The sequence below is a fragment of the Macaca fascicularis genome, chromosome 6 (assembly GCF_037993035.2).
Source record: "Macaca fascicularis isolate 582-1 chromosome 6, T2T-MFA8v1.1".
NCBI lineage: Eukaryota > Metazoa > Chordata > Mammalia > Primates > Cercopithecidae > Macaca > Macaca fascicularis.
Window position 1 is genome coordinate 87,861,259 of NC_088380.1, and position 12,960 is coordinate 87,874,218.

Consider the following 12,960-nt stretch of genomic DNA (forward strand, 5'->3'; position numbering starts at 1 on the left):
CATACAGGTTAGTTGTATCATGTTGTGTAAAAGTATGACCTTGTTATCTTTATTTGGAGATTAACGTGGTTTAAGAAAATGTACATGGGTGCCAAGTGGAAAAAGGATGGGTTTGTGATGGATTATTTTTTTTGTGCCAACTTGGTTAGGCCATGGTACCCAGATATTTGGTCAAACATTATTCTAGATGTTTTTGTGAAGGTATTTTTTTTTTAGGAGATTCACGTTTAAATCAGTAGACACATAAAGCAGATCATCCATAGTGGGTTAGCTGTGTTCAACCAGTCAAAGCCCTTAATAAAAAAGACTGACTTCTTTAGAAGAAGAGGGAATGCGGCCAGCAGACTGTCTTTGGACCTGAACTGCAACATCAATTCTTTCCTTTGTCTCCAGCCTGCTGGTCTACCCTGCAGATTTTGGACTTACTGTCTCCACAATGTGTAAGAATTCTTTAAACCAAATTTATTTTTCTCTTACTTGTTCTCTTTCCCTCTCTGCCTTTATATATGCATGTATGCACACACATCCTATTAGCTCTGTCTCTCTGGAGAGCCCTATCTAATACAGATGAGTTTCTGAAACAATAGAAAAACTATTAATAGTGATAAGCTGTCATAAGTAACATAATGGGATTCCACTAAGATGTAAGCTCAATGAAGGGAAGGTATCTGTCTCTTGATTACTGCTCTCTACAGCACACACAATATTCCCCAGCAAAGAAAGGCAGTCAAAAAATACTTGTTAAAGTTATGAATGAGAAGCCTGTGGAGAAGAGTCATCACTTGGCAAATGAAAAACTATGAACACAGCTTATGAAAGGGAATAGTCAAATCTGTTAAATACTTAAAAGCTAGATGTGATGATTAGTTGGTCATTGATAATGTTAGAGGAGTGGATTTACTGAGAAATACAGAAATAATTACTAATAACCTTTAAAAAGTTTGGTAATAAAAGTTTCACTTGCTGTGCTTTATTCAATTTACTCATCTATAGGTGAGTAAATACGTGATCATAGTAAAATGATTATGATTTTATAACACTAGGTTTGGGGTGCATTGTTACTCAATAGTAACTGGAAATCAAAAGGTGGTTGCTAAAATGTCCAATGGGGGATTGCATGTTATCTTCACAGCAAACTTAAAACGAATGTGGTATTATTATTATTCCTATTTATCATAGAATATAACTGAGGCGCAGATATGAAGATATGATAAAGATTCTCTTCCCAGTGTCACAGAATTAACAAAGGTAGGTAGTATTGAAATGCATTTTTTTTTCACTTTACAATAGAAAAAATGTAGAGAAAAGAGCAGATAGAGAGACAAGGAAGAACCCAGGTGGGGATAGTGTCTGTAGGTCTCCCAGAGAGGCTGGTTTCCAAGAATATTACTGCTTCTGAGAGTGAAGGAAAGCAAAACTGTAATGGTGGGGATCAAGTGGAGCTGGTGAACATGGCTGGGAGCCCTCATCAACTCAAGTCCCTCGGCCCCGAGTAAGGGGCCCTTGTTGTGTCTGAGGGATGAAGGAAACCCATCCTAGGCTAGATTTAGAACACCAGTGTGGGGCATGAGAGGGGAGCTGGCCAAAAAACAAACAAACAAACAAAAAAGGCAAAAAGACCACTGAGCAACACTGGGCAAGGAGTCCATAAGGAATTGCAGATGAAGAATTCGTCACGGCAGCTTCTGCATAGTACTGTGACTTTCCTCTGAGGTGACATCAGTCCAGATACAAGCCTTGAAGAGGTAAGTCTTGGGACTGGTTTAAGGGTAGAGATTTGCAGGATCAGGGTGCTGGAAGCATGTAGTGAAATACGGGGAGAAGGCCATTTACTCAATCATAAGATAAATATTTTTATCTCCTACATTCCGCGCTCTCAATAAATGCTTGAGGAGTCAAGGGATGAATTCCTTTCCCCTAGGGAATGAAGGTCTGAATGGGAGCGACAAGCAGTTATATCAGTGTAAGGATGGGTGGGATCCTGATTTATAGGAGAATGTGGTTAGAGAGTGAGGTATAAAGTTTAAAATATCAAAGATGTAATATATCTTGATGGTGACAAGGTCTTGAAAAGGGTATAGCTATCTCCAATGAGTGAATGATGTGGTAGACATGACGAAGTCAAAGAACTATAACAGCAGACATTATATTTGGCCCATCCTTCTGTTCCTTCAATTTGTTTGACACAAAGACTTTCAGGGTCGACTTTTAATCATGAGTAGCCTACTCCCAGACGAAAAAAGTGAGGAAGGGGATTCTACAGTCATGGAAAGCAACTTCAATAGAGGATCAAAACAGAAAAACCCTTTGAGCCAAATTGTCTCAATTATTGCCTTAAAAATAGTGGAAACAGAAAGCAATTATCACAAGGCAGAGGAGAGGTTATGCTCTATCCTAGGTAGAAGTACTTTCTCGATTGCAGCCTCTCAATATATTCAGTAATGGTAGCATTTTGAATGAGGTCAATCTGTGTTTACAATCACAAAATAATTCATTCAACTATGAATTTGAGCACATTGCTTATAAAATGTACACCCAGGCTTTGAATAGTTATGTGAAATGTGTAACACTTTTGATATCACTGTGCTCTACATTCTTCTTTTCATGCACACATAGAGGTGAAAAGAACTCTTGATTTGTAGCCAAATAGTATTAGCAGTGAACATGCATGTACATGCCTAATTTAGATCTTGGGAATCGTCAGACAGCTGGACGAAGGTTATGCTTTTCCCTCTGTACATTAAAGAATATCAATAAATGGTTTTATGGCTTCATAATTCAGAGTGCATTATATCAGCCAGTCTGAAAAATAAAAATGTTGGTAACAATTCGGCTACAGTTACTCTATAGAGTGAAGTGTCCCCAAGGCAGCAATGTATGAAGCTCCTGCTACTAATTACCACCTGTGTTCAACATGCTCATCACGCAAGCCTGAGCCCCATGTGCCACTTTGGGCTCAGGAGGGCACTGTGATACTGAGCAAAAGGAAGCAGCCACTGAGTTCACAGTGACCAGAAGAGAGCATGAGTTTATATTGTATCACAAAAGAGGACTGCCTGAAGTGGCTGTTCTGAGGCTGCAGCTGCTCAGTGGAGCAATTTAGTAAAGTAGGCAGAATCCATGCTTTTGGCAATACTTGCCTCTATGCAGACATGCCAGCTTCTGGACCTTTCTGATATATGGACAACAACATGATCTTCCTCTTCTCTGTTTCCACCGTCCCTGCTTTAATCAGATCATCAGCACACATCCAGCCTGCTTGATATTCTTCTAATTAATCTCCTCCTTCTCTCCAGATACTCTATTCACTTTTAAAAAGTATGTATCTCAAAACACTGAACTTATTCTTCTGTAAGGCAGAGAATGCTAGCTATTTCATAATATCTATCTTCTCCTCCTTTGATGTAACAAATACTTAAGCTGAAGAATACATTTCCCTGCTTGCTTTGTAGCTAGGTGTGACCATGTGATTAAATTTTGTCCAAGGGGCTATGCAAAGAATTGGTGGGTGCAAGTTCTGGCTCGTGGACTTAAAAACAAAAGCACTATGTCGTCCTCTGCCCTGTTCTCCTTTAGTGCTGACTAGAATGCAGATGTGATGGTGGCGGCTGCATCAACCATCTGAGATACCTGCTAAAGGTGGCAGAGCAACAAGGTGGAAGGGGCCTGGGACTCCAGAAATGGGATGCTGCCCTAACAGCTCTGGATTGCTTATCCTTGGATTGCTGTGAGGGAGAGGAAATAAATTTTCACATTGTTTAAGACACTGTTACTTTGGCCTTTATTTTAACAGTAAATAAAGGTAATATATTCTGAGGCACTTTGGTTAAAGGTTTTCATTGGCTCCCCATTGCTTAAAGATAAGTCCATAGCCCAAATGAGGGCATTTAAGTTTCTTCCAAATCCAGGTTCAGTTCACCTTTTCAGCACAATTCTCTGCCAATAGCCTAGACCTGATGGCACCACATCTGTGCTGCTTTCCTGGACTCCCTGTAATTTTTTCCTGGCAGACTGAATTTTTTCTTCCTCAGGGCTTCTAGAGCAGTGTGCATGTGTGTGTGTCTGTGTGTGATTTGCATTTCCTTATAATTGCTTATAGTATAATTTGAGTTTATCTCCCTCTCTAGAGATTATTCCACTGTATCTTATTCACCAGAAGTAGACTCCACCCCAGCCCTCTACCCCTAGTTTTGTCACAGGTGAAGTGAACAGTGGATAATCAAAATGGACAAAAAACTGAGGAATGTGTTTTTCTTAAGGAGTGGAACTCTGAATGAAATTGAGTAAAGAGGAATGGAATGAAGGTTTGAAGGCATGTTGCATCATTTTTAATTAAAATGTCTTTGGTGATGGGATGGGGGTGCAGAGGGAGGTCAGGAAATCAAACAGCATGGGGCAGATGCCTTTGGTTACTGGATTCAAGCTGGAAAAACAGTCCCTGACAGGCTGCAGTCGTTATTGTGTGTTTCTAGAACTTTGAAAGATAAGGAGGAAATCTGCAGACAAGCTCCGTAGGGAGGAAAGGACTTGGGCTGGTGAAGTCCCTGAGAATAGGCATGTCTGGCTTCACTGCATGTGGAGATGGCCTCCAGTATATCTGACATTGACAGATGTCCTTTGACATGCAGCTTCCTGCCGTCTCTGACTGGCGCAGGTCCACTTGATGCCCAGTGCAAGAACTCACAGCCAATGTGTTTAGTTTAATTTGCTTTATACACTGCCCAGCACTTCACCTTAAACAAAAGATATCCTCAGTAGTCAACATTTGTGAATGACGAATGACATGTCTTAGCATTTTAAGTTTCTATTGAAAAATTATCCTCTGCTTAGATGCATACTCCAAACACCTAAGCCTTATGAGAAAGGTCTCTGGAATAGTCTTACGAATTCTAGTTACATGAAAGTAGGAGACGAGGGGAAAACTCTACCCATCTAAAGTTACAAATTGATTTTGAAAATCAACTTTGACATGAAACAAATGATACAATTTTTGTTCTTGTCCTTTTCTTGTTAAACTTCTGAATAAGCTATAAGCTTAGCACAGTACAGAAGGCAGGATTTTTCATGAGTGAATTGAAGCTTGTCACATAAACATAGTGACTGAGAACGTTGAGTTCAAGATCAAATTGTATGGACACAGGGCCTTGTTCCACTCTATTATAGCAGTATACTTAAACACGCTGCACTTCGATTTCCTCATATGCAACATGGAGACAATATTACTGTCTACCACATAGCCCTCTTGTCAGAATTAAGTGAGATAAAGATATGAGGGCTTCCTTTAGTGTTGCACACAGAAAGTACAATAAATATTAAAGCTATCCATTTTTATTTTATGTAACATTCATTTGTCTATTAATACTCCTTTTCTTTGACTTCTTACACAGTCTGAGACAATGAACTGTTTCAAGGATCATATCATATCACAGGGACTGGTAACCTTATAAAAAGAGAATGTCAAGAATCCAATATCATCTTTTGTGGTTAGATAGTATGTGACTTGGGAAAATACAAGTGGGGTCTAAGTAATGACTCCAGATGTGGTTTAGAAAAAGGGTTTCTATTATGTTGGTTTTTGTGAAGGTGTGGACAGGACTGGCATATGGTGAAATTTTGTAGGTAGGTTTTTGTAGGTGGGTAGTGGATAAAATCATAAATGTGGTGTGTGGGGGTAGGGGGAAGGAATCTTAAAATTAACCCAGACGGCATTTTTGGCACAAATCTTTATGTTGGCCACCCCTGAGACAGTGTAAGGGTTTGAAATGGACTTATGCCCAAATTCTTCATGGCATAATTTAAAAGATTTTAAGCAAAATATGCTGCCACAATGAACACACACTCTGCTTTATGAATGGCCTGTTTATTGCTGTGGTTCCACCTAGCTAGAACAGACTGGTCTAAACCAGACAAATTCATGCAGAGTCATGAAGTTGTACTTTAAATCTATTCCTCACTTCCAAATCCACTTTCAACTATATTAATGTGTAGATATTGCAGTGAAATATACTGGGTTGTGCACCTTTTAAACAACTCTATGCGTGTCAGTATTTAATGTGGAGCATGAAAGAATCTCTGATTACCAGGATTCAATGTGCTCTTCCAGCCTGCGTGGCTCTGACTGCAGGAAATAGCAGCTCAATCTTTGAAGCAAAGACTTTTCCTTTGCCTCTGAGAGTAAATAGCCTGAGAAAGAGAAAGCTTCCTCACTCCAAGGAAGTCTAGATAAATGTGTGATAGGAAGGGAGAGGGCTGTCTGTTGTGTCTGTCAGAATGACACCTGAAGGAAGGCAGCTGGCTCCTGTGGAGTGATAAGGCGAAGGTTACTGAGGCAAAGATAAAAAGCTCAGTTGGTCAAAATACATTACAAACGGAAAGATCCCCAACAGGAATTTTTAGCGTTGCACCCCCAGTCTTTCTCTGAACAAAATGACAATCTGTTCTGATTTTTTGAGGGAATATAAGAAGCATACTCTGCTAAGTGGAACAAGGGCAGAAAACACACACACACACACACACACACACACACACACACACACACACTCTCTCTCTCTCTCTCTCTGTCTCTCTCTCTCTCCTGAGAAGCTGGTTTCACTAGCTGTAGGTGGCCGACTCCTTCTCTAATGGAGCACTTTAAGAGAACAAGTCATTTCAAAGAAGCAGGATAGACAAGAGAGGATTTTATTGCTTGAAATGGGAACTTTATTGCTCCAGACACATTCATTTTTGTTGTTGGTGATGGTATTAAAAGTCAGGGAGCTAAAGGAAAAAGACAACTAGATGCATAGGGCCGTGGAAAATCTCACTAACTCAATTCTGTGGTTGGTGTTATTCAAAGATCTTAAAACCCTTACCTGCTTTTGACAAACAGGCACTTTTCCTTACTGTGAGGTATCTTCTATCCCTTCACAATTACCCCCCAACTCCATCCCAATGTTGCTTCCACAGCGATGATATATATTCTACGGTATATATTCCCTGAAAAATTTGTTTCCCCTACCTGCAAAATACAAGATCATATTATCACAGTGACCGGGTTCTTTTCATACTGTAGAATACTCCTTATGTCCATACATAAGGGATTACCTCTCTATCATTCCTCGGCCCCTCTGTGTATTTTCCCAACCTTTATCTATTTATTTAATTTTTAAGACTTACATGCTTCTTGATACTTGCTTTTCCTAAAAGTTACCTGACAAAATATGTGGTGTAATAAGCAGGACTTAAAGGGAGACAATTATTACTTCCATCTTTCAAAGAATTAAGAAAAAAACATTCCCTTTTGCTAGCTTCTTTGAGATGCCATTTTAACCTCTATATTTTTTTCCATTCCTTCCAGCAACAATCCATAGTGCAGCAGGAATTCCTGAAGAGGCTACCGTTAGACCACTGCCAATTCAGACCTGTCTTCATGAGCAAAACCACCAGGGGGAGCTCTTTGAGTGAGCTTCTGTGGGATCTCAGGAAAAAGGCAAGGCAAACCAAGAAGAGGGTAGTGGATTTGCAAGACTGACATTGCCTGCATTCAGGGGCCAGCCACAAAGACCACCTTCCCGGCTGGGCAACTTACTGGGTAGGAAAAGAAACGCCCCACTAGAAAGAAGGAAACTCATAGTGTTTAAAAGGAGATGGAAGGAAGCAATGTTTGACTGTTGGATGGCCAGGGGTGGTGGTGGTAAGAAGTTGAGTGCAGCATGGTGGGCATTCTGATAATTTCTAGGCCTAGATTTTAGGAATCCATAGCTGAAAACATGGATGAGAGCAGATAGTTTTATGAGGAATGGGGTAGTGGATCATCACCAGGTGGTGGTCTACTGATGGAGTAAGTAACAAAAGTGAACGAGAGACAGGGGTAATTCTGTTGGCACCAGTGGAGTTTGTTTGAGCAGAGTATAGAAGCAGCTACAATCATACCAATGTGAAAGGCTAGATCATTTGTCTTCTAAATGATGGAGGAAATGGCAAATGTCACAAGATGGAAGAAAAGGAAAAATGCATAGATGACCTTTTCCACAGACTTTTTTGAGCTAGAAAGAAGGAATTTGAAGAGACTAGAAGTTCCAGGAATTCTGCTCATAGTCCATGAGTCAGATTTATTGTTCTGATACCATATTAAAATCCTATCATCTAGGATGACTTGGGAAAGGCTATGCTGAATATTTTGTTTGCACATACCAATCAAACAATATCCTATACTTCCTGTCACAAAGACAGGGTATTTAGACCTTCAAATATGATATGATAACTTTCTATTTCCAGCATGTCTAAATAATAATTTCCCCCCATATAAGTCATATTTTCTTTGGTAAAACAAAAATGAGAAAGAACCAGAGCAAACTAAAAGGGCTAGTATTTTTCTCCCCCAGTTTGTGGGAGAGAATTCCATCTTCAATGCCATATTTATCTGTAGCTTCACTGTAGTAACACTGGCTTGCAATCTCTCAGAAAGACAGTGAACCATTCCATCAGGCTAAGCAATAGTCTTCCACATAGTGGAGTGACGGGCAGACACATCAATCATGGCTCTAACTGAAAGTTATGGTTGGCACAGTTCTGGCACTGCAAACGTTAGGAAGACGCCACCACAATAAACCCTCCATGGCCCCATGAATGGCTCCTTGAAAGCTGCAGTAGTCTGACCCTGGAACAGCTGGCTTAAAAGAGTTCTGTGTGCAATAGTGTTTTCCAGACCTGCAGGCTGAAGTAAAAGCTGCATGCAGTTAAACAGACATTTTAAATGGTGTGTTTGTATTTTGACACCCATGTTGGGGACACTGGGATAGTTGAGGCACATTAATAACTCCTTTCCACCATGCTTTCTGAACTAAAAAGGGAGTGAATTCAGAAACTTGTGGCTTTAGATGAGTTAAACCTTTACAAGTACATTTCATTTTTCTTTCTTTCTTTTTTGCCTAACCAGCTATTTCTGGATTGATGAGTAAAAATTTCAGGATCAAAAATGAGCTGAAGGAAGATGAGAATGAGAAAGGAGAGATAGAAAGACAAAAACAAATAGACAACAAATGGGCAAAGAGAGAGACAGGGTAACCAAAGGAAAATTTATAGATAAGCTTTCCAATGTCAAAATATTTCTTACCTCGTTTAGTTTATTTAGCAATACCTATTACATTAAATTATAACTATACCAATGACAATCCTTTACTTGAGTATCTATGATTAGCTTTTCATATATTTTTTTCCTGCAGAATACAATTACTAAGAATTCTCATATATCTATTTTGAACTATTTAATTTTACATGCAGTTATACAATTACTCCCAATTTCATTTAAGACCTGCAAATAAAGAAACAACAATATATGTTGTATCACAATTCATTGTGCTTTAATGAATGATTGTGAGTGCTTTACCATTTGCATGTTACTCAGCTCCTTCATTTTATTGATAGGAAAATAAGCTGAGAGGGGGTTAAGTTTTGCTTATGAATTTGGCTCAGTTATGTATTTATTATTGGCTAATGTGTTCATTCTCCATAGACCTTCATATCTTTCATTGCAGTCTTCTCCCAACTCTTTAATTTCAAGTTAAGATAGAGAAACTGGAGTCTAGGTGTCACACAGAAGTATTTTGGGGACAATCCCTGCTGAATGAGTTACATCTCCTATACTTGGCACTAGCCAAGATCATCTGAGCTTGGGAGGAAAGGTGTAGGGGAGGGGAAGAACAGCTCTTTTGCATTGGTGTAGGGTATACACTCACCCGTTTCTCCCTTTGGTGCTGTGGGGGACATCAATCAAGACAGGAAGCGACCTGTGGCCTGCTGTCAGTCCAGAATCATGGGAGTTGGTAGCCTCACAGATGTGCTTATCCCTTAGTGTCTTGGATTCCCTACAGTGAAAGTGGCTGAGGCAGGGTGCAGAGAGTGTCTAAGGATAGCTCCATGTCTTCCTCCCTATGGATAATCTCATGATAAGCTGTATTAGTTTGTTTCTTCATTCATTCATTCATTCATTCATTCATTCATTCATTCATTCTACAAGTACCTATAGAAAATAGATGTCTGAGTAGGACTATGAATCAGCAGTGCATGAAAGCCCTCATGGACTCTACTCTAATGAATCTTCCCAGACACCCGAAGAAGGGATCACTGCCAGGTAAAGTAGAGGCAGTGGTAAAGGATGGTAGCTTCTGATGGCATGATGGAACAGCAAGTTACCAGATGGAGAAAAAGCCTCCAACATGGATGGCAACAGAGAGGCCATTGATAGGATAGGTTGCTTCTGTATATCTCGTCAGATGCCAGATAAGATGAAGTGAGTGCTTCCTGTTCCACTAATTCACATGGCCTTCTATGTGTCCTAAAGCTTAGACTAACCCCAGGATGAAAGAATGGCAGGGGGCAATGAATGAATTTGAGGAGAAACTAGTAAATTTGTAAAATAACTTGGAAATTACGAAAGTAACTGAATTTCTTTTGGAAATGACTTATTTACTTTCGTGTGTGTGTGTGTGTGTGTGTATGTGTGTGTGTGTATGTGGAGTATTAGGTGAAATGTAAAGAAAATAACAAACTTGTGTGGTTTTGTTTTGGTGTGTTTTTTTGTGAATATATTCCTGCCACAGTGACAAAAATAAAAAAAAATAAAAAACCCCTGAAATTTGGTGAGCACCTCTGATGAGTATCAGGGACAGGTATAGGTTTTATATATATGTATATATACTTTTCAGGTCTAGAATATCTATATGTCAGGTCTAGTATGTACATATTTTCATAGGAATAACTTTCCAGAGGAAAAACTACTCATAAGCTGGAGAGAAGATTTGAACTCTGGAGGTCTGTCTGATTTCCAAACTTGAGATTTCTCTTTTGGAGGAGAAAGCAAAACAAAATCTAGTTTCACTAACTGATAATAGTAATGATACCAATTATTTGCACACATGGGCACTCTGGGTGTGTCAATTTAAAGAAAGCATATCTGCAAAATGAAAGAATGTGCTTCTTGCCAACAGATGCTGCAGAATCTTGTAGGACGTCTAATGTACTCTCTTGGGATAGACTGGGAGAATTAGGTTTGCAAACAGAATTTACAATTTTAAAACACCTAATTTAGGTCTATGCTAATAATTAGTTTCTATATTTGTATTTTTTTTTTATAATGTCAGAATGTTTGAGCTTGTGAATAACTCTTTTGTTTTGTTTTGTATTTGAGACAGAGTCTTGCTTTGTTGCTCAGGCTGGAGTGCCATGGCGCAATCTCAATTCACTCAACCTCCACCTCCCGGGTTCAAGCAATTCTCCTGTCTCAGCCTCCTGAGTAGCTGGGACTACAGGCACCCACTACCACGCCCCACTAATTTTTATACTTTTAGTAGAGGCAAGGTTTCACCATCTTGGCCAGGCTGGTCTCAAACTCCTGACCACAGGTGATCCACCCACCTCGGCCTCCCAAAGTGTTGGGATTACAGGTGTGAGCCACCATGCCAGGCCTAACTTTTTCTTTAGAAACAAAATCTGTAGCACAGGCAAGACTATAACTCTCAAACGGATCATTATTTTTGTTAAAAGTTAGCTCATAATACTGAAACCACTTCATTGGAATGAATGTCTTCTGATAAATGTTCTTGACACTACAGTAAATTCCAGCTGAGCCACAGTTACCGTTTTAGGGCTTGAAATGTGATAGAGGTCAATTACATTTTTATTTAGCCAGTGTTATATAAATTCTGAAAGATAAAAGGATATGCCAACAACAACAAAAAATACAACTTGTATAGAGAAACTATTGCTCTTATTTCCATGTGGTGGTGAAAGTCAATATATATAAACCGGAAGATAACTGGTTAAAAGATATGTGCTTTTAATATGTTAATGTTTTTACTTTTTGTCTCTTGAAAATATACATCAATGACTCTCATTTCCCATTAATTTTTAGAAATGTCCTAATGAGAATAGTGGAACTCTCTATCAATTCAAGTTTTCAGAAACACAACACTTTGCCTTTCAATCCATTTTCTTTTCAGTAATATGCTATTTAGACCATAAACTATGAGACAAATATACAATTATTCAGTTTTACTTGCATTCTCCAATAAATTCTTGATACAAAGAATTACAGATAATGTACTTTGAATGAAAAGTAACTCAAATATTTTGCAAATAACATTACAAAGTAAATCTTGGCAGAGTCAATATTTTACCACTTCAAAACATTTTCAAGAGCCTGCGCCATGCTTTTTCTAGTGGCCACCCTACCCACTGCTAGCTCCAAGGCTACATACCAGAGTCCAGGCTTCAAGAGAGCAATGTGCTCAGAGCTCTGCCAGCACAAGAGCTAGCTCCAGGCACAGGAACCTGTTGGATATGCACTGACTTGGTTATTCTGCCTGGGGTGTTGGTTGAGGATTCCTGCTCCAAGATGGCCTACTAGATGCAGCCAGGAGGAACATCTCCCATATTATGTAAAGAGACCTAATATATGACTCACTGGCATCTGTGAAAGAGATGTGGAGAATGGAAGCAACATGGAAAACATATTTCAGGATATCATCCATGAGAACGTCCCCAACTTAGCTAAAGAAGCCAACATTCAAATTTGGGAAATGCAGAGAACCCACACAAAATACTTCACAGGAATATCATCCCAAAGACAGATAATTATCAGATTCTCCAAAGTCAAAATGAAAGAAAATATGTTAAAAGACTCAATGGTATGCTGTCTTCAAGAGACCCATCTCACATGCAGTGACACCCCTAGGCTCAAAATAAAGGGCTAGAGAAAAATCTACCAAGCAAATGGAAAACAGTAAAAAAGCAGGGGTTGTAATTCTAACTTCAAGCAAAACAGACTTTAAACCAGAAAAGATAAACAAAGACAAGGAAGGGCATTACATAATGGCAAAGGGTTCAATACAACAAGAAGACCTAAATGTCTTAAATATATGTGTGTGGAACACAAGATCACCCAGATTTATTGATATGGTTTGCTGTGTCCCCACCCAAATT